The sequence below is a fragment of the Protomyctophum parallelum genome (assembly GCF_964188405.1).
Source record: "Protomyctophum parallelum genome assembly, chromosome: 1".
Lineage (NCBI taxonomy): Eukaryota > Metazoa > Chordata > Actinopteri > Myctophiformes > Myctophidae > Protomyctophum > Protomyctophum parallelum.
In genome coordinates, this window is record NC_139697.1 from 20276589 (window position 1) to 20299814 (window position 23226).

Consider the following 23226-nt stretch of genomic DNA (forward strand, 5'->3'; position numbering starts at 1 on the left):
TTATTTATTTTGGTCATTATAAGAAATCAATACAGTGCCTGCTTTTTTTTTTTTGCAAAAGAAACAAAAAGGTGTAGGCTGAAGCCTAAGCTTATAGTGCCTATACCCTTCTAACAGATAAATGGCTTTATAGGTAAAATAATACAACAAAGCAAACAGAAGGGAAAAAAAACAAAAAACAAGAAAACAAAACAAAAACAAACAAACAAACATAACACAAAACAAAAACAAACAGGACAATACAGTTAACAAGAACAAGACAAAAAAGGACAAAAACAACAAAACAAAAGACAAAACGAGAAAACAAAACATCATATCAATGTTCTATAATGTATCTACTATACCTTCGTCCTCCCTCGCTCACGTCCCCCCCCCCTCTCCTCCTCCTCGTCCCCCCGGTCCGCCCCCCCACCCCAGCTTCTTCCCCTTCAGCAGGACGCGCCCCCGTAGGTCGTTGCGGCGACGGCAGGTACCACTCCCCGTCCCCGGGGGGCGCCGCCTCCGTGTACAGCCGCTCGCCCAGCGTGCGCGCCAGGTGCGCCGCTAGCACGCGCTGCTGCGGCAGCGAGCAGTGGTTCTCCACGCACAGCACCAGCGGGTAGTCGGAGGCGGCGAAGGCGAACTGCGCCACGGCCTCCAGCACGCGGCACGCCAGCAGCGGCGGCGAGAGCGTGTGGCCCACGCAGACCACGGGCTCGCCGTCCTCCTCCTCGCCGTCCCACACGTCCAGCTCCACGCTGCGGCAGCCCATCTTGAGCGCGCGGATGTAGCCGCTGACGTCCGAGGGGCCCCCGCAGCTGGTCCTCGATGAGGTAGGTGTTGTGCGAGGAGTTGATGAAGTAGTGCGACAGCGGCTGGCGCATGTCGTGGCACACGGCGGCGTGCTGCTCCGAGTCGAAGAGGGCGCACTCGGCGGACGTGAGGTAGCGCGTGAAGCCGTCGAGCGACAGCCAGCCGCGCCGGCGGCCCTCCTCCGAGGGCTCGTGCTGCGCGCACGATCTCCAGGCTGGTCTCCTCGCTCGCCTGGGTGACAGGAGAGAGGGGAGGGGGTCAAGGTCAAGGTCAAGGTAAACTTTATTGTTCACAAGGGAAATTTGTCTGGGCAGGAGAGGAGGAGAGGAGAGGAGGGTGAGGGGAGGGGAGGGGAGGGGAGGGAGGGAGGGGAGGGGGAGAGGAGAGGGAGGGGAGGGCGGAGGAGGAGGGAGAGGAGGAGGAGGGGAGGGGAGGGGAGGGGAGGGGAGGGGAGGGGAGGGGAGGAGAGGAGAGGAAGAGGAGAGGAGAGGAGAGGAGAGGAGAGGAGAGGAGAGGAGAGGAGAGGAGAGGAGAGGAGAGGAGAGGAGAGGAGAGAGGAGGAGGTTTTATGCTGAGTTGCGCACCGGTATACTTAGTTGCGTGCTGAAAATACCTGAGACATATTGTGAGTCTGTAGATATGCTTTTTTTCCCCGGTGCAAGACACTATATCCTCCACTCGCCCTATACACACTTCTACTTTGAGCACAGATATATAAATAATAGAGATGGCACTGGAATGGAGCCTGCTGTGTAGCCTCCTGACTTGAAGGTTGGGTGATTTGAAGGTTATTTGATGACCTGATTACTAGATCTTTGGATTTGATTACTTTTTTGATACTTGACTCATTGGAGACATTGAACTTTACATTGCAGGACTTGGAGATTGAACATTTTCAACTTCAAAAGCATCAGAACGACAGAACGACAGTGATGCTTGCGGAACTCGACTACGTCTCGTTCCTGACCGCATCACTGTCGTGGCAATAATCACGTTAAACCACACCCTCTCGTGTCATATTGCTTAATTTGACGTCAGTGGGGGCAAACGGTTCTCGAGTTACATGGATTATACAGACACGCGTACACACAGAGACGTGGTGCATTTTATATTAAGATGTTGCGTTCAATATTTGTCCAACCGTCAGCAGTATGAATATACAGTATGTGGCATGTACAGTATTTGTGTGAAATGCATGGGTGGGTACATTAGAGTGATGAATGGGCAGAGGAAGCTGCATGGAGGAAGTGTGTAGGAATACAAGATGACTAAGCCTATGGTGTGTGTGTGTGTGTGTGTGTGTGTGGGGGTGTGTGCGTGTGTGTGTGTGTGTGTGTGTGTGTGTGTGTGTGTGTGTGGGTGTGTGCGTGTGTGTGTGTGTGTGTGTGTGTGTGTGTGTGTGCGTGCGCGCGCGCGCACAGATGCATGCATCGGTACATTAAACTGACATCAGAGCAAGAGGCCAAGGGAAATCAGTTGGATGGGAACAATATGACATTACTTAGTATAAATGGATGACAGTCAATTTGTGTTAATAAGTATCTGTTTCCATGTACGCCGTGCGTGCGTGCGTGCGTGCGTGCATGCGTGCGTGCGTGCGTGCGTGCGTGCGTGCGTGCGTGCGTGCGTGCGTGCGTGCATGCCATGTCCCGATACTCAGCCATTGGACATTGGCCGCTATAGCTGTCCTGACTAACTTCTGTCCTCGCTCCCTGTTTGGATTAGATGTTTAGACTTGTTTACTTGTAAGTTGTTTTAGATTTTGTATGTTATGTATTAGTCTTGTCATTCTGTGTATATTATTGTTCCCTCGCTGTTGCGCATCTTATTTTGGAGTAGTTGTTTCGTGTGCCTGCCTTTGTTGTTGTTACCTATACTCATTGTCTCGTTTATCCTGTGATTAATTAATCCTAGACTGTGTCTAGGATTAACTATCCTTGTGTTGTATTTTGCTTTCACCTGTGTCTAGTTAATGTTATATTGGCTCTCTGACCGTTTCTATTTGCAAACCGTTGATGTCAGATTGAGTTTGTTGTAGTTTCACGTGTTCCGTTTTAAGCCCACACCGCAACTAGTCGCAACTCCTTGCAAAAGTAAACGTTTTAAGGTCAACCGCACCAATGCAATTAACTGCTGTTATGCTGTCCTCTCAGGGAAGTTCCACTACTTAGACTCTGGGTGTCATCTCGAATGAGATTAAAAACAGTAGTCCTGTAATCAAAACCGGCTGTATTTGGAGGAACTGCAGCAATGGGAATCAAACGGGTGAATGAAACCAAGGTCAATGTTTATTCATGCGGGCCTCGACAATTAAACTTAGTTAGAATTTTATGGACTTTTGAAAAATACACAAAAATGTACTTGAAAATTGCCTACGACGTGCTTTGCGTCCGTTTCTCCAGACTGCCATGTTCATTATAACGAACATGGAATAAGAAACTATACTCAAAGTGCGGATATTCCTTTTTTCATGCCTTATATGCTGACCATGGATATGCTCTAGATGTTTGAAAGGCGCATTTTTTTATTTCACGTCGTCTTTAAGCCCAATTAATTAAAGTCGTATGATGGACTTGCATCTAGAACAGCTAAAGCTAAACCAACATTTCGAAAGAGGCTAAATAAACTGGATGTTTCTAGCCTGATGATCAGACTGTAGCTTTCTTGTAGCTTCAGTCTGACATTGTCTCCTGTCAGAGCCATTTCAAGGGGGAGGGGATTAGAATTTCCCTCAACCAATAGTCATTGTTGTTGTTTTTCCCTCCTTCCTCACGTGTGTTGCGCTGTGTGATGACGCTGAAAAAGGGGCTCGGCGCTGATTGGTTGTTCGTTAGACCCACCCCCACCACCGATTCTCATTGGATAATAATTTTTTGTACCGACGAAATTATAGGTTCACACAGTGCAACACCAGACCAAGAGATGCAGTCCACTCAGAGGGTCTTATAGGGCTGGATCCAGGCTAGGGTATTACTGTGTGTGTGTGTGTGTGTGTGTGTGTGTGTGTGTGTGTGTGTGTGTGTGTGTGTGTGTGTGTGTGGGTGTGTGTGTGTGTGTGTGTGCTTTAGCTATTGAAAAATAGCAGATCTACAAGCTCATAGCGCGCCACCGAGTGGCGCGCTACGAGCTTGTAGGTCTGCTATTTTTGAAAAATCGAAGAACCACTGACATAGAAACACAGCTTTTTCAAGAAAACTGTCAGGATGTAGAAGACATTTTTAGAATCTGATCTCAGGTCAGAATGTGTTAAGTTACCCACTTGAGCCACGCCCTGCTCGGCCTCCAGGAACCTCATCAGGTCCTTGGTGTCCAGGAACTCCTTGTTGCTCGAGAACTGCACCAGCAGGAAGTAGATCTCCGGCCGCGTGCAGAAGTCGTGGAAGACCTCCACGAACTCCTGCTTGGCCACTCGCTCGCCCTCCTTCCCCCCCGCTCTCTCCCTCTTGTTTTCGTTGTGGTCCTTGGCGCCAATGGCGCCATCGGGTGCGCTAAGGCCCCCTCCCCCTCCCCCGCCCCCAGACCCACACGTCCTCTCGCGCGTTCGCTGGAGCTCCCTGAACCGGTGTTCCACCTTGGCCGCGCTCACGCCGCGGTTCACGCTCCGTACGAACCCCACGGCCGACCGCAGGCTGATGCCCTCCTCCTCCCCCTCCTCCTCCTCCTCCCCCTCCTCCCCCTCCTCCTCCGCGACCGCGTCTCCTCCCCCCGTTTCGGCGGCCGCGGCCATGGTGGACGACGACGCGGAAAACAGCTGCTCCAGCCAGTTGAGGCGAAGGCTGTCCTGACTGCTGGCGATCATGTCCAGGGCGTGTTTCCCGTACTGCATCAGGTACCTTAATTGGAGCCATGGGAGAGAGAGAGAGAGGATTGATTTTTCAAAAATAGCAGACCCACAAGCTCATAGCGCGCCACTCGTTGGCGCGCTACGAGCTTGTAGATCTGCTATTTTTCAATAGCTAAAGCGTAACATCAGGTACCTTGGAGCCAGGGGGGAGAGAGAGGATTGGACAGGGTTCCGTTCAATTAGATTTTTTCAAAAAATAGCAGACCTACAAGCTCGTAGCGCGCCACTCGGTGGCGCACTATGAGCTTGTAGATCTGCTATTTTTCGATAGCTAAAGCGTAGCATAATGCTAACACCAAAAGGGGTTCCCGCCGATTGGACAGGGTTCCGTTCAATTAGATTTAAAAAAAAAATAGCAGACCTACAAGCTCGTAGCGCGCCACTCGGTGGCGCACTATGAGCTTGTAGATCTGCTGTTTTTCAATAGCTAAAGCGTAGCTTAATGCTAACACCAAAAGGGGTTCCCGCCGATTGGACAGGGTTCCATTCAATTTGATTTTTCATTGCTGTTCCTTGGAGTGGTTGCACCACTCAACAAAAAAAAAACATACGAATTGTAGAACAATTATGAACATAGCCGATCTACAATCTCACGACGCGTCGAGACATAACAGAAATTACACCCCCTAAAAAGAGCCCCCCCAGTATGCCACACTGTGTACCTGAGTCCTGTCACCCAGATGTTGGCGATCTCGGCAGAGTTGGCGACCAGGTCCAAGCTGTCGTAGGTCTCCCCGTAGATGATGGAGAAGGCACAGTCCGCTGAGATCTGATCGTACACCCCGCTGGTACGGAAGGTGTCCGTGTTGCGGCCCGTTCGCACCTGGAAGGAACCAGTGTTTGATTTTGTCAGTAAATTTAGATTTTAGTTCTAGTCATAGTCTCTTGAATGTGACTAGTTTTAGTCACCTGGGATGTTTCAGTGTTAGTCTAGTTTTAGTAGACAAAATATCAATAAGATTTCGTCGAGTATTGGAAATTGGAAATACTCAATTGACCCATTTAGGCCTGATCTCAAAATCTAAAAGAAATCTTCTAAATCCTCCAATTTTCTGAAATAAATATTTTCACGATTTTTAAAAAATAGCAGACCTACAAGCTTGTGAGCTTGTAGGTCTGCTATTTTTCAATAGCTTAAATTATAACATAATGTTTAAAACACCAAAAGGGGTTCCCGCCCAAAATTGGGATAAAGTACAAATAGGCCTTATACAAAATTGTACAGTACTGAAGTAAATGTACTTTATTTGCTTTCCACCACTGGGAAGGAACAACCACATATACTCTCCTCTCTCAGGCTAACATTAAAGTGCTATCATAATCTTTGGTCTATCAACCAAAAGAGTGCACTTTGACCACATCAAATGCCCATCATCATCATCATCATCGCAGCCTCTCTGGAGGAGACACTGACCTCTCGAATGGAGTGGAGAGCGATCCGGGCTTTGTCCGACTCCTTCTTGGACGGCTCCCAGCACAGCGTCTGCAGGCCCGCGTCCAGGAGGTAGTAGCGCTGATACACCCGCGAGTTGGAGCGCACCTTCCGCAGCTCGGTGCCTTCCACCTGGAGCGGAGATAAATGAAGCGGTTTACAGGCACCACTATATGCTGTATCTTTCATTGCAAGTGTTAAACCCGTTTAGGCCTGAAAGAATGTCTTTAAAAAGAAAAAAAAGAAAAAATCTGAAAAACCTCATGTTTCTATATCGGTGGTTCTCAATATTTCATGTCAAGAACGCCAAAAATTATATGTATTTGGCCGCCGACCCCACATCTGAAAATATGTCATTCCAGGGACCACCTCCCCAGAATCAAAGAATATATTCAAACATTTGGGCCACATTTTCACGGTTTTTCAAAAATAGCAGACCTACAAGCTCGTAGGCCACAGGTATATATAGCCACTCAAGTGGCTATATATACTGGCCAATCACAGCGCATCTTTTCCGGGACTTGTCAGACCAGAACATCTGCTCTGTGGCGCACACGGGAAACACGGAAGTCTAAGCGCTATGAGCTTGTAGATCTGCTATTTTTCGGTTCCCAAAAAACCGATTACTCACCCCATGGTGACTTGAATTCATGGGTATATATTTTTTTGTTGTCGCATTCCTATGCCAATAATTAAGCAGCAGCAGTTCCGTTATAGGAGACACAAAGGAGACTCTTTGTGTCTCCTACCGGAACCCGCTGAGTTGATGCCGCCGATGAGTAATCCCATAAGGAGGGAGGAAAGAAAATCAATCAAGTGTTGGATCAATCAAGTGTCAACCCGTTTCAAGTACCCCGCTGTGTCTCCAGGGTTACTTTATTGAATGTCTGAGAAAGCAAAGGCCTATGCTTTCTTATTATTATTATAGTACTGCGACAACTAAATGGTATTTATTTACTGATTCTCAGAGGGGAACGTGCTCAGTGAAGGGCTTGTGTGTTGCTCAGGGACACTTGGACATTAAGCCTTCTGACGGCCACTCGACTTACTGAGTCACTGCCAGGAACTTCTAGATTTACTACTACCAGTATGCTTTAGCTATTGAAAAATAGCAGATCTACAAGCTGCGAGCTTGTAGGTCTGCTATTTTTGAAAAATCGAAGAACGACTGACATAGAAACGTAGCTTTTTCAGAGAACTGTCAGGATGTAGAAGACAGTTTTAGAATCTGATCTCGGGTCAGAATGGTATATATATGAGCATGCAGTGCACACCATGGAGTGGATGCAGTCCGCCGCACTGCTGATCTTCCTCTCGGACAGACTGCTGCTGAAGGACACGGTCTTCTTCCTCTCCCGACCAGCACGGGAACCGTCCTGATGGAGGAAGAGGAGGAGGAGGAGGAGGAGGAGGGAGGAAGAGGAGGAGGAGGGGGAGGGGGGGGAGGAGGAGGAGGAGGAGGAGGAGGAGGAGAAAGGGCGGGGGAATAAATATGAAGGGATAGATAGATAAATACATAGATATTTATAAAAAAAATAGATGCCTCATTGGCCGCTGCAGTTTGTTGTCGTGTCGACGGGAGAGCAGGAACAATTTATACACTCTGGGGGCGGGGCGAGGAAGTGCGCCCGAAGTGTGGAAGGGCACGCTACACGCCACACTGCCACTCAAGTGGCTATATATACTGGCCAATCACAGCGCATCTTTTCCGGGACTTGTCAGACCAGAACATCTGCTCTGTGGCGCACACGGGAAACACGGAAGTCTACCTTTTATGTCTATGGATAATATAATAAATAGACCCCCCCCCCCCCCCCATGAATATTGCTTGTTGTATCATGTCAGGGATTACGTTTGCTTGCGTTATAGAACAATCAAACCGCTGTGCAGAGTATATGAGAGGTTGTGGGATTAACCAGCACAATGATTTATGTAATATCAAAATGCAGATTACATATACTTACTCATCATGACTCCACTGCCACGTCGATATTATTATTGCTCCTGATACCACGCAAACAGACAGCCTTTTGCCCGCCCTTGACCCTCGGCATTGTGCCTTTAATCAAAACCAGGTCAGAGTGTGGGACCAGGACACCTCTCACCCAATCAGGTTATCTGAGCTCCGCCCCGTCACAGCTCATCATGTATTATTGACCAATCAGATCATGTCAGGCCAGGACAGAATGTTTACATGGGAGCGGTCGGATAGGAGACCGACAAACATGCGAGGTGGTGGAGTTATTAAATTACCGGTACAAAGGAGTCCCGATAAAATGGCACCCCAAGACTTAATTGAAGGATATAATCTGATGCGGGAGTGGCCAAACTGGCCGTGAACTTAATTGTGGTTCATTAAATTCCAACTGGATTCATTGATCCAGGATGTGACAAACAACTTGCCCAAAATGTGCACTGCTGACCTCATCACATTGTGCTGACCTCATCACATTGTGCTGACCTCATGGACGTTTTTAGCCCAAGGAGTGTATTTTGTGCAAAACTAATGCTTGGAATGGATTCAGAATCATGAAAACCGTTTGACATGTCACATGCTACTTAAAGCATAAGGAAAGTTTGACATTTTTGACAATTTTGCCTGCCATAGGATGTTAATGAAAAATAAAATTGCATTGCCCAATACCAACAGCCGGTCAGCAAGTGGATTCATGAATGTATGTATGTAGACAATATTCTAGGCCAATAAAAAATACATACCAAATTTCATACTTTAAACAAAAGAAGCCTGTCGGCTGCCGGACTATAAGAGCACCCCTCACTTCACACTGGTGTGATTTTTTGTATTATTATTTTTTACCTCCAAGGCTCACAACAAAGGTCTGTCAATGCTAATCAGTGACTTAACATGACTTTGATGAGACGCAGGTGTCAAGATCAAACAAACACATATCGGCTGCTTTGCAAGAAACAAAAACCCAGCTTACAGTACACTGTACAAGCAAACCCAGCTTACAGTACACTGTACAAGCAAAGGTGGGAGATATCTGGCAGGAAACGAATAGTAGTGATGAAAGGGAGAGAGAGAGAGAGAGAGAGAGAGACCGGCAGAAAGAGAAATAAGGAGCAAAAGATGACATTGAGAAAGAGAAAGCAAGAGAGATGGATTGATTTAATCTATAGTATATTTATTATGGAGAGAATCACATTCAGCTTTAGAGGCCAGGTTGAAAGTCTTCACAGATAACTGGTTTTAGATGGATTGCTCGCATGTCTCTACAATAAGACCTGATTGTCTCCACCAGGCCGAAGGCATGTGGGGAGAGTATGTTTTGCACTCCGTCCGTCCGTGTGTCCGTCCGTGTGTCCGTGTGTCCGTGTGTCCGTGAACAGCTAATCTCGGCCACCGTTAACCCGGTCGATGCCATATTTTGCACACACACTCCCTGGATGCCAACCATGAACCTCTGCCCCAAACTTTCCAGAACGGCCTGTTATAGCGCCACCAGGAGGCCGCTTTGTGCAAAACAAGTTTTTCGATGCCATATTTTGCACACACACTCCCTGGATGCCAACCATGAACCTCTGCCCCAAACTTTCCAGAACGGCCTGTTATAGCGCCACCAGGAGGCCGCTTTGTGCAAAACAAGTTTTTGCACAGTACACCTACAGATTTTGTCCAAACATCACGCAAATTGGTACACAGTCTCTCTAGAGCCATTCAACGAAACGGGTCTTTCAGATTTATCACACTCCATCCTGATTGGTTAAGATTGGCTTCCAAAGTTCACAGGAGTGCTCAGTTTCAAACAAAATGCTGCAAATCATGAACACATCGCGTGATTTCCGTGAAATTGTGCACCCACATTCCCACTAGGCCGAGGACGAAATGCCACATGAACAATTTCAACTCAGCCTCAAGGTGGCGCTATAACTGGCCGAAAAGTGTTTTTACCTCTAACTGCACGGATCTGTGGATAACCTGGTGGAGACCTGTGCCCGGAAGGGCACTTTTTCTAGTTTGGTTTAAATTCATTTGTTTAACCTGTAGAGGCAGATGCACTTATGTATTATGACCATCAATAGAGAAGAGAGGCAGACATCTCCCCTTGTGTGTATTGTATGTATATTGTCTCGTTTTGTTTGTATTGTCAATTGTCAGTCGTTTCGTTTGTTTGATTAAAATTCAATAAAAAGTCAATAAAAAAAATAATAATAATAATAATTGCGAGCTGTCCGACACAGAGGAGACCCAGGTGACTGACAAGCAGCAGACACCCGTCTCTTGTGTACGAGCGCAGCCATGAAGAGATAGCACGCACAAGAGAGAGAGAGTGAGAGAGAGAGAGAGAGAGTGAGAGAGAGAGTGAGAGAGAGTGAGGTGAGCACGAGACATGCACAGGGGAGTGTTTCATCCGGAGAATGTGAATGAGTAGCATGAAAGAGAGTCGCGGCACATCAAGCAAAGATGAAAGGACTCTCGCTCTCGGTGAGATGTTTTCGCCTTCCAGTCATCACCAAGCCCTCTGCAGCCACCTCGTTAGAATGGGGGCGAAATGAAATGCACAAAATAATCCAGGGGTCGCTTATATTTTCTATAGTATTTCTTGGTCTCCTGAGAGGTGGTGATGGGGGGTGACCTTTCTACTGACCTAAGTAGCAGATGCGCTGCTCTTCTTAGATGAGCGCTGAGGAGGAATTATGGTCGAATCATAACTTGCGTTGTTGTGTTCTTCACCTTTTGCCTTATTATGTTCTGACATTTTGAGACGTGACATGACATTCTTATACGAGTGGAGATGCCACGGCACACAGGCCTGGTATCTGTTGTTTTGAGTACAGCTTGTTCCTATAAAGACACACACCAGATTCTCTCTTATCACGAGTATAACTATGCATGTGTTGATTTTGACAGCAAATTTTGATTTTAGTTTTAGTCATAGACACATACAGTCTCTTGAATAGTTTTCGTTTAGTTTAAGTCACATTTTAGTCACCCGTAATGTTTAGTGGAGTTTTAATTGACTAAATATCACGAGATTTTAGATTTGACTAAATTTACAGTTGATTTAGTCGACAAAATGTATTCTGGCGGGCCTTGATGCCGTCGCAATGGCACACTTGCTGAAAATAGCAGATATACGAGCTCACGACGCGTTGTGAGCTTGTAGATCTGCCGTTTCTCAACACCGCAAGTCCAATTCCCTCTGTTCGTGGCAGAGCTACTTTACCACTTCAACAATTAAGCACAATCACCACCACCTTGCAATACGTGTCTCCAACTCCTCTTGCATCATCAAGACATTACTGCTGATTGAATTCTACAACAGCGCACAGCGGGATTAAGCATCTTGCTCGAGGATACTTTTGACAAGTACAAAGTGTGTAAGCTGGATGAGCTGAGGATAAAACATAGGCGCCCTCATACGACTCTCAAAACAGCCTCTCCGCACACTCATCTACAAACCGCCCCAAAACATGAACTCGTTAAATGAAACACGTACTCCAGATTGTTGCCAGGTGCGAAGCGGCCCGGCTTACATTTGCACGCACCACTACTGACGACTGCGAAGACGACTCTAAACACCATCACATAGTAATGATTGACTGCCTCCAAAGCCAATGGGAGTCTGCACGGCATAAAAAGCAAGTGGCAACAGCTAATTGTTTGGTGCTAGCCACTCTATGCAGAGCTATGTGTGTCTGTATGTATGTATGTGTACGTAGCTGCAAAACTGGGTCAGACTTTTTTTTTTTTTACCTTTACTTATACAGGGTATTATGCTGAGCATGAGCTCTTTCTCAGCAACGCCCTACTTCATATGCACGCACGCACGCACGCATGCACGCATTGCACGCACCCACAGTACACCACAGTCTTAATGCGGTTGGCCTCTCTGAGCAGTTGGGCACTTCAGCGGTGTCGTAGGGGGGGATGGGGGGGATGGGGGGGGGGGGGTGTGTAAGTGGGTGTGGCCATTCACTTCCCCACCCAGAGTTTCCCTGGCGATCGCTCGCGTTCCTCCGACCTTCCGTTTTTAACCGCTGTTAATGTTTAATGAATACAATCTGTCAAACAATGAAACATAGCGTGGCAGTTATCCTTAACAGTACATCTGTTGTGGTTCTGTGTATATATATAGTGTGTGTACGTCCCACACAGTAGTCCATGTGCACGCAAGTGTGAATGAGTCAAACAATCAGTAATGAAAGCATTAGGAAGGTCACACTGTGGGCAACTCGACAACCTCTCTCTGTCTTCTCTCTCTTTAAGAAGAAAGAGACAGGGAGGAGCAACCGTCTCCTCTGTGCCCTCCATCGGGACAGACGCAATGACCGAAAACAAGGCACAGAGCCAGCAGTCACCTACTAAGCATGCAAATGCACGCGCACACACACGCACGCACACACACACACACACACAAATATCCGGTTTATTTAGCCTCGTTCAAAATGTTGGTTTAGGTTTAGCTACACCAACCTGCTGTTCTAGCTGCAAGTCCGTCAAACGACTTTAATTAATTGGGCTTAAAGACGACGTGAAATTAAAAAATATGCCTTTCAAACACAGAGCCAGCAGTCACCTACTAAGCATGCAAATGCACGCACGCACACACGCACGCACACACACACACACACGCACGCACGCACGCACGCACACACACACACACACACACACACACACACACACACACACACACACACACACACACTCACACATGGACACACACACACACACACAGAGAGAGAGAGAGAGAGAGAGAGAGAGAGGAAGCATTGGATGATCTCCCCTTCCCTTTTCAATGACTGCCATTGGAAATCAATGTTGCCACCAATCTATATCTGCGTGCGGGCATTTACCAGCGCAGCCATCTCTCTGTGGACATATCAATGTAATTATGTGGCTGGCCACATCATTACGCAGCCAGCCAACACCACCACCACCACCACATGGATTTGTTTCCGTATACTCAATTTGTGATGAATTCAGACAAGATGTGACTAGCCTGGTAGAACGAAAGGCCACATATATCGTATTGTGGCTTTTAGATACAGTATATACTTCCCTTTGCGTCCCCATGTGTCGAGCGACCGCGCGCTGTGTGTGTGCTGGCCAGTGTTGATTTCGTCGACTAAAATACTATGACGAAAACTAACTGGAAACTAAATGAAAACTAAGCTATGATGACTAAAACTATAAGACTAAATACATTGACAATTTCATCAACAAATAAAAATGTTAGGAAGGGACTATAGTGGACAAGAGATCCAGTATAAGTCATTTTACACTTGGTTGCATGCTGAAAATAGCAGATCTATACAAGCTCACAACGCGTCACAGCGCGACACGTTGTGAGCTTGTAGGTCGGCTATTTTCAGCAAGTGTGAAGCAATCGGCCATTACGACGGCATCAAGGCCCGCCGAAACACATTTCAGTCGACCGAATCAACTGCAGATTTAGTCGACTAAAACCGTATGATATTTAGTCGACTGAAACTAGACCAAACACTAAAACATTCCGGGTGACTAAAGAAATGTGACTAAAACTAAATGAAAACTATTCGAGAGACTATAATATGATGACTGAAACCAAAATCAAGATGTGCTGTCAAAATCAACACTGGGGCTGTATGTGGACTGTATACCGGGGGGGGGGGGGGGGATTGCAGAGGGACAAGGACTTCTCAATGTGACCCCTCGATTAAAGGGGATTCAATTATTCCCTCTGTCGAGCCCCTTCATCCGGCTGCTCCATATGTTCAACTCGATTAGCCGACAACATCAATACCTTATACAAAGGGAGGGGGGGGGGGGGGGCACAGAGTTCAAACATTCAACAACGCCACCTCTGACGTCAACTGGAGACCCTGAGCAAATGACCCTGGCAACGCAATGCCCGAGGGACTGCGCGCGTGTGTGTGCGTGTGCGTGCGTGCGTGCGTGCGCGCGCGCGCGCGTGTGTGTGTGTGTGTGTGTGTGTGTGTGTGTGTGTGCGCGTGCGTGCAGAGTCATCGGGGGACTCGATTCCACGTTAAAAATGCAGACGAAACATGAGCATTAACCACCTGATAAGCCTGAGCACCTCTTTAACCACATAGTTTCTAGGTAGATACACATGTACACCGACACGACAAGACAGAGTAATATCAATTAATTATTGGTTCACAAAGAGCGGACCCCCAGGGGTCCCTGGTGGAGTTCCAGGGGGATCCCCATGCAGCTACATGATAGTTTAGAACCAAAATGGACCCTTATGGGTTAGAAATTAGGTCAAGTGTCCGCCAAATATGACGTAAATCTTGTCCCCACACGTCTCATATTTGCCATTGACAATGAAAGGAGAAATTAAAACAATAGGTACAAGGCTGGGACAACACAGATACAATATTAACAATGGAAAAAAGACAACCACAAGGTTTGTGCAACATTTCATGGCTCACGGCATTGAAGCTCTAAAATGCGCTGGACTTCAACACAATCCCAACTGGACAGTAGGACAAAGACGTTTTAATGAAAAACAGTGGATTAAAAACCTCAACACGGATTTTCCTGGAGGCTTAAACATGCCTAAAATCAGATATTGAACACAACAAAAACTTAAACTCAGGATTAAACTGGAGAAATCTAAAAATGATTGGATCAGACTTCCTTCAGATACATGGCGAATGCATTTATTCCTTGCATTGTGCCTACACATGTGTAGGCACAGTGCCCCCCTCCTCCTGCAATAGTTAACTTCCATGACATCGAGAGGATCCATTTTCGCAGATAAGTAAGCCTGGGACCGAGGCTATGCAGCTATAGTCAAGTCTACCAACCAACGGCTATGGCTACTGCAATCTACATCCATGTCTTTCTCGCGTTACGTCTCGTCCTTTTAATTAAGGATAAACCCGACGCTCGAATGCCATATGTGCCGTGCCGGCGTGCCAGCCAGCGCAAGTGCAGGGGAATCGAATGGACCGCATCGGAGATAGGCTAACCCTGCAGCCAGCCCACCAGTGCCAGTAGTTCCATGTACATGAGGCTGGTTTAGGCAGCACATTATTATAATTGACAGTTGACTCTAGCCCAGCCACTGCAGCGACTCGCGAGGCAATCTAAATAGATTGTCATAAACGACGTGCATGGTCACGGTGTCATGGACGGACCACCACAAGAGACAGACAGGACAGGAGGGAGGAGGAGATGCACCTAAAACAGCAGCGTGTGTGCGAGCCTATTTAATTCATGGTTCGCCGGTTCAGGTTTTCGTTCACTAATATATTTTGTTGTATATTAAATGAATGAAGACTTTAATAATTTAATATAGCTGGCTACAACAGTAGCCTACAACTTATAACACACAGTAGGCGCGTAGCGTGGATCAAATGATTGACTGGGCAAATTAGCATGGGAGGGGGGACGCATCCCCGGCCGTTAGGTGTGAAGTGTGGACGGTTTGGGGGACCATTTAAAACAAAGGTGGCTTGCATGCTGTGGTTTACTAACCAGAAAGGCAAGCGATGTGAGAGGAGAAACAGACAGGGTAGGCCTACAGCTTTATTTAATTCATGCAGGTGTTCGTTCTTTATATATTTAAAATACAATAACACACCAGTTGGGCTTGCAAGTTGCGTGTGCGTGCGTGTGCCTGTGTGTGTGTGTGTGTGTGTGTGTGTGTGTGTGTGTGTGTGTGTGTGTGTATGAGAGGGGGGGTGAGGCGGGCAGGAAGGGGAAACTTTTTTATTTGCTTTTTCCATTGTGTAACTATGGTTACCATGCGTTGTTTGGTCGTATTGCAGAACGTTCATGTCGCAAAAACGAGGGCGAGGCTTGATTTCATAGGGCGTGCCAGATAGATTTCAGCCGTCACATTCATTAACGTCTGAACGAAATCAAGGAAGGATCAGCTGTTTGCGATCACTTTATAAATGCCGTGGCGACGTGGGTGTACTACGAAACCTGCACTCGAATCTGTGGCAGATTTTACACTCGATTGATAAATGAGGGCCTATGTCTTTAATCCCTTCTTCAATCCATCACGAGTCAGAACTTGCTCGTTTCCTTTACACAACATGTGCGCGCGCCGCACGCATAACCAGAAGCCAACCATGCGTCGGGAACCACTATGATGCCTTCAAAACAGGAAGCAGCTTGTCAGTCAGCCAGTCACAGAGTACTTCCTGTTTCTCCTCGGGCTGCAGGAAGAGCTGAGTGAGATGACAGAGGGACACAGGAAAGGGCAAAAGATTTGTATTTTTGTTTTTGAGGGGGCCCCCCTTGTCCAGTGTGTGTGTGTGTGTGTGTGTGTGTGTGTGTGTGTGTGTGTGTGTGTGTGTGTGTGTGTGTGTGTGTGTGTGTGGCACAAACTTTGTCCTAACACAAACATTAAATGCCATTGACAATGAATGGAGAATTTTGAGTGTTCGTGTAAACACAAACATTGAGTAACACAAACATCGAAGACGAAGGTGAGGACGCAAATTCCGATTGGCCGGAATGAGAGGATGTATGATGATGTGCGATGATAAAATAGTGCCCCTCACTTCACGCGGGGTGTGAAGTGAGGTTTCAAACAGAGTTTCCAAACAGACTTTTCCTTCTGTAGCTATAGGCTTCACTCACACCTTTCGATCTATAGCATACAACATTGATGCATGGCATGCTAGATGTATGAGACTTGTTTACTGCCAATGCATTTCCAATGGAAGTCACATGGTTTGACACGACATGCATCAGCTATACATCAATCTGTTGTGAAGGTGTGAGTCAGGCCTTAGGCTTCACTCACACCTTTCGATCTAGCATTATACAACGTTGATGCATGCTAGATGCATGCTAGATGTAAACAAAGGGTGTCACGGGGCAGCCCGTGCCCTATACACAATCACATACACTGATGGAGAACAATGCTCATACCTAAATTACACAGTTATAACTTTGCCGGCCGGCTTGGAAGACGGTGTTAATGGACATGAGTGCATATTTTGTATTATTGTAGCTCACAGTGAATTGTAAAAGAGAACGTTGCAAATTGTGTTTAACGATGATTGTGTGGCACCTGGCTCTCCTGCAGTAATGGTGATCCTCTTGACTGAGGGGAGGAAGGTACCAAGTGCTATAGAGCAGGAGGGGTGTCTGTCTGTGTTACAAGAGCTCTTGTGTTGTGTTTTCTATTTATCTTGATGTTGGGTAATGTATCTGAAAGGTATTTGAATTGGTTTAGTTAAACTAAGTCATTGTGTACTGTAAGTTAACTCATGGGCCATAGTTTGCCTTATTTGAGATAAGTGGTTACCAATTAGTTCTGTGTCTTGGTATGGTCTCACCCAGTATAAAAGGGAGGCTGCAGGATGCCGAGGGTTCAGTAGTGGCTCGGGCAACAAGCAGGTAGCATCCAGGGAGAGCTGCTGCTAGGGGTCCCTTTTTGGAAGGGTATATAGCCTAATAGAGTTTCTCACGTTCTGGGTTTGGTTTCCTATTTGCTTTCAAGTAGTTTTCTGTCTTTTGTAAGTTTAGTCTTCAGTGTTTCTTTTGTTTGTCAGGCCTGTGTTTCCATTGTGAATAACCTGCATCGGGGAGAAATAAAACACCATAAAAAGGTATTGCTGGAATCTGTCACTTTTTGGAGCCTTGGCCACTCGGCGTGTGTCAATGCATTTCCAATGGAAGTCACATGGTTTGACACAACATTGCTGTTGTACGGCTTTCGGCTGTGTTTTTCGACTGCCCCCCCTCCCCCCTCATACAACACAAATGTCAATAAGTCTCATGCATCAGCTATACATCACTCTGTTGTGCACGTGTGAGCCAGGCCTAACTAAGGCTTCACTCACACCTGCACAACAGATTGCCGTACAACAAAAATGTTGTGTCAAACCACGTGACTTCCATTGGAAATGCATTGGAGCGGCCATGACACTTACCCTTTGTTTACATCTATCCAACAATGTATGCTAGATGCGAAGGTGTGAGTGAGGCCTAAGCCTTTTGTCTGTGTGCCACTTTCTGTATTCTTACAGAAGGTTCAAGACTTTAGCACCCATGATAGCCATTTCAAGTGTATGTATTTGATGTATTATGTGTTGTACTTGCTTACTATAAATCGCTCTGGATTAAGATATGCCTTAAACAAACATTACAATGCCTAAATTGTCAATTAAAGCCCATTACATGTCATGATTCATCATTTCCAAAACAATTGACAAAAATAAAAGTGTGCTGGTGGGCTACTCGAATACATTTTCAATATAAAACTACAGTATTAACTTTAAAATGTTTTGTAATCATTTTTACTTTTATGCAAAAGATTAAGCATGGTGATTTGACGGATGGAAAGGATACGAGTTTTAAAAGGGGTTTCGAGGGGTTTGAACTGTGAGACTTACATTACATATTATTAGAAGAATAAACTATACAAAGAAATGTGGCACCGATGTGAATTTAAACGGTATTCTTTAGTAACCTCTGATACCAGGAGGACAAGACTCTGATTGAATTACACAGATGGGTGGACAGATGCAGCGAAAAAAGGTGTCGGGAGGGTGTCAGAGGGAGAGTGAACGAGCACTTAAGAGTCTGTGAGAAGAGGAGAGTGGATTGAGGGATCAGACAGATTTAGAGGGGGGAGAGAGAGAGAGAGAGAGAGAGGTATGAGAGGGAAGAGATGTCCTGTCAGAATGAAGCAGAAATGAGCCCCAGAATATTGAAAACCAAAGGCGGAATGACAAAACCGAATGAAAAAGGATTTACGTTTGCGTAAAGGTATACTTTCGACACGGCGGGTGTCTGACAGTGATACAGAGAAGAGCTACTATCTAGCTACAGCAGCGGTGGGCAACGTTTGAAGATGGGCCGCTATATTTCCACACTCACTCTAGACAGAGGGCCACATATTGCATATTACTGTCATAGCTATATTTAAATTGATTTTTATTTTCTATTTTTGAATTGGAATCCCGAAAAGTAACCTTTTTATTTCAATCCAAATGCATTTAGTTAGCAGCAGCCCTGATGAAGACTGTATAGGTCAAAACATGTCGGTTGAATAAAGTTTTCCTCCTTTTTAACATTAAGTGTGCCCGGATATCCGCTTTGTTCTATATGTGTTATCCCGATTGATCCCAGGAGCACCTTTTTACTATTTATTTTTAATTTTTATACCTGCACACCACCTGAGCACCTGGTTGCTTCCTTGCCTCTGCATTTAGTTATAGTTATGTTAACTTTATGAACTAAATACAAATACATTGGACATAAAAAAAAGACAATAACATCTTAATACTATTCATTAAGCTACATAATATAGACTAATTAAAGCGGGTCATGTTTGCATGTTTGGAATTGTAACAGCTGAAATCAATAATCAATCAGTATTCTGATATTAACTTGTGGGCCACAGCCACATTAAGTGATGGTGGGGGCTGCAAGTTGCCCATGTACGTATGTAGTTTCATGAGCAAGCAGTCTGTGTCCGTTTGGCATGTGTTAGGGCAGTGGTTCCCAACCGGTGTGTCACCGGTCGAGTCCAAGGTGTGGCACATGTATGTATGTACTGTATATTAATACAACATACAAGTTAATCATCAATCCTTTATTTTTATATTTTTTATAGGCTGACAGGAAATGGGGAGAGAGATGGGGTGACATGCAGTAAAAGGCCGTTGGGATCGGGAGTCGAACGACAGTGAGAGACAAACTGGTAAGTCCTTTAATGAATTATTATCCCGTTCACTTGGTTGTCATGATCGTTTGTCTAAATATTAACGTTGTGCATTATTTTTATTTTTTTTAAAGATATTTTTTTTGCGGCTTACGCCTTTTATTGATTTTTTGAAGGGACAGACAGTAGGCTGACAGGAAACGGGAGAGAGATGGGGGATGACATGCAGTAAAGGCCGTGTCGGGTCCGGGAGTCGAACCCGCGGCACACTGCGACTGGATTACCAGTCCGGTGCCCAGACCGTTACGCTACGGCCTGGGCCACGTTGTGCATTATTGTCATACTGTATACGTCCAAGGTTTTAGAGACAGCATTGATAGTATTCTTATCATGTTATGTCCGCCAGAGAGCTTTGCGATACAATTTGTTTGTCTGTATATATATATATACACACACTTATCTATTATTATCGTTTTTTTAATAGTTACATAAGCATTGTTGTAACCAGCACCACAGCGAAGCAGTTAATTTATTTATCATGCTGAACTAAACAAAGCTGGTAACATCGCCAGACAGTGGCCTTGTGGTTAGAGTGTCCGCCCTGAAACTGGGAGGTCGGGGTTCGATCCCCGGCCCGGGTCATACCAAAGACTGTAAAAATGGGACCCAATGCCTCCCTGCTTGGTACTCGGCATCAAAGGGTTAGATTGGGGGGTCAAATCTACTAATCAAATGATTCCCGAGCGCGGCTGCAGCTCACCACTCCTTGGCTGCGGCTCACCGCTCCAAGAGATGGGTCAAATGCGGAGAACAAATGTCACTGCAGTAACGTGTGTGACAAATCGTACGACTTTGACTTTGACTTGGCCTCACAGTTTAGCTGACTGGGGTCAATTCCCATTGCATGTAGTAGTTCCGGCCTGGAACGGACACGAAACGGCATGTGTTTGCATGTATGTGTGTGTGGAAAGGTTTACCGGATATAGTAGGCCTATATACTTCCATTGCAAAATATAAACCAACGTTACTTAATGTAAGCGCAAAAGACCCCATACATGTGGCAATACTTTGCCATTGCACATTTTATGGAAGACACTCAGAAACTGTACATAATGTAGATCTGAAGTGGAGCGTACTGTATCTGTTTTCAATATGCTTGCATGTTAATTAATTTTGTGAGGGTATACCTACCCTAGGGGACACGGGGAGAACATGCAAACTCCACACAGGAAGGTCCTTTCTACAAGCTCATAGCGCAGCACCGAGTGCCGCGCTCTGATCTTGTATAGATCTGCTATTTTTCAGCAGTTAAAGTTTAAAACGATGGTTAAAGTGGTTAAAAGCTACGGTGAGGGTTAAGGTTCAAGATCTGTCTGAATAGCAGGTACAGCGGCTATTCAGCCATATCTTCAGGGAGGACTTAAAGGACCACTTCACCACTTTTCAACCCATCTTCATATAATTGGTCTTCGCTAATGTTCATGATAAAATATCACAATTATTTTCTCCTACTCGGTCTGTGTCTCATACTGTATGACGGCTGTAGGCAGTTCAGAAACCTGTCGTACAGTGACATAATCCATCATTGCATTGTAACATTCCAGAAATAGAAAGCCTGCCGTTAGCTTGGATTCCCCATCGGTGATGTCACTGGAAGACGGTGGCTTTGATGATTCAAGTTTCTTTATTAGGAAAAAGACACCTTGAGATGTACCATCTCGTTTTCGAGGAGCTCCCAACACAGATACATGTCACAACCATTATTGTACATGTAAACAAGACAAAGCTACTGTACATGCAACATACATGGACAAGACAAAACACTAAACATTGCAAACCTCACAGCCTTACAGCATTGAATCCAATCGTATAACACATTTGGAAATACTACGGTCGATATACTTTCTGAAATGCCCATAGCCATTCTATGAGACACATTTCATCATGAACATTTGTGAGGACAAATTCTACGAACATAGGTTGAAAAGTGGTGAAGTTGTCCTTAAAGACTTTTGGGTTACCCATTCCACAGAGCATGAACAGCTACTAAATTTAGCAGGTCTACAAGGTCGGTGGCGCTTGTGAAATTAAAATGATTATGAATGTCACTAACCTTTAGAGAAGTAATTATGAAGGTATCTCAGAGTGACCTTGTTTCGTATCCTGTGGACCATAACCTGTTTTATTAATGAAACTCTATCATCTAACCTGAGATTGATTGATTGATTGATTGAAGATTGTTTGTAGAATGGGTGCAGTTCAACGAAAGTACAGGTGAATAAAACTACTTACTCTGCTAAGAGGATAAAACCATGCAGAAAAAGCACTAAGACTTGTTTACATAAGGGTTGCAGCCGCCCGTAAGTGCTCTTTGAGAGCACTTTTGAAGGAGTCTAGGGATTCACATTTCTCAACGGCTGTTGGTAGGGCGTTCCACATTTTAGTGGCATATAGGAGCAAAATGAATTTTACCCCTTGTTTGAACTGAATCTGGGTCGAATGTGGTTTATGGAACTCCCTCTGGTGTTGTGGGTGTGGACTTCGTTGTGTAGCGAATCTTGTAGACCAGGCCCATTGCAAGATGCTGTACCAACCATTACTATTCCAACCTATCAAAATTAGTGGGGGTGAGGTGGGTTCGGGGAGTGAGGCCAAGTAGTAGCCCGACCAGTTTGTTTCAGGATGTCTGGAGCTTTGTTTTAAAGGGCCTTTTGAGGTGCTGTGGTAGCATTGGGTGCATGCATAGCCAAAGAAACCTTGAGCCAGGAGAAGGTGTGTTCCGGGGTGGAGTTTTAGGCTAACCTGCATAGTTTGTTTTGTGACGTTTGTAGCTTATTTTGCAAAATGCAAATGCAAAACCAGAGCCCCTGCCAATATTTCTAGAGCATTTCTATTTAAGAAGGAATATGTTTCAGCAGGGAATTTCCCTCTTTGATGAACCTTATTTATGGTCTGCAGGGCCAGCTCTCTCCGGACAGGTTATTGTCTAATATACAGGCAGCCAAGTTACTTCATTGAATCCTTGGCCGAAACTTCAAAGTCACCAACTACAACCACGAACCCAGGGGACTTCTTTAGTTTATTGTCAGACTAGACGCAAAGAGAATCAACTGTGTTTTGCCAAGATCTAGAGACAGCCTATTGTCTACTAACCAGGAGCTGATCTGATCTATCTTGAGTAGTTCTAAACTAAGCACTCTTTCTACCTCTATTTTGTCTTGATGGGAGACGAGAAGAGTCGCATCGTCAGGCAAAACGACACCGATCGCAGTCACAGGCTGACTTGTTTGTGGGACCGGAAGAAATAACTCAGTCAGTAGACCTCATAAGACCCTTTACTTGTACGTGTAGGGTTATTGGCCTATTGGGAGCTGATATGTATAGGCTATATTATACATTTACAGACTTGAAAATCACACCTGTGTGAAGTGAGGGGCGCTCTAATCATCGTATACATCATCGTACATCATCATCAATAATGGTGGTCCCTTATTTTATTTTTATTTTATTTATTTTCCCATGATTTATTTTTTATTTATTTTTAATAAATCCCA

At 45.5% G+C, this 23226-nt stretch overlaps 1 protein-coding gene and 1 pseudogene across 2 annotated transcripts in view; one reads left to right on the forward strand and one right to left on the reverse strand.

Annotated features, from left to right (window-relative positions):
- LOC310867021 (cytochrome c-like) overlaps positions 1-20353 on the forward strand; it is a 453272-nt gene extending 432919 nt beyond the window's left edge. The window contains exon 4 of the transcript XR_014569970.1: positions 20287-20353. The gene's annotated coding sequence lies outside the window, so the exon portion shown is untranslated. The remainder of the gene's footprint in view (positions 1-20286) is intronic.
- LOC310861835 (inactive phospholipase C-like protein 2) overlaps positions 1-23226 on the reverse strand; it is a 75852-nt pseudogene that overhangs the window by 45513 nt on the left and 7113 nt on the right. The window contains exons 2-6 of the transcript XR_014571080.1: positions 7343-7444; positions 6051-6200; positions 5299-5459; positions 4052-4625; positions 345-1023 (exon numbers count right to left, since the gene is read on the reverse strand). The product of XR_014571080.1 is annotated as an inactive phospholipase C-like protein 2 (transcript). The remainder of the gene's footprint in view (positions 1-344; positions 1024-4051; positions 4626-5298; positions 5460-6050; positions 6201-7342; positions 7445-23226) is intronic.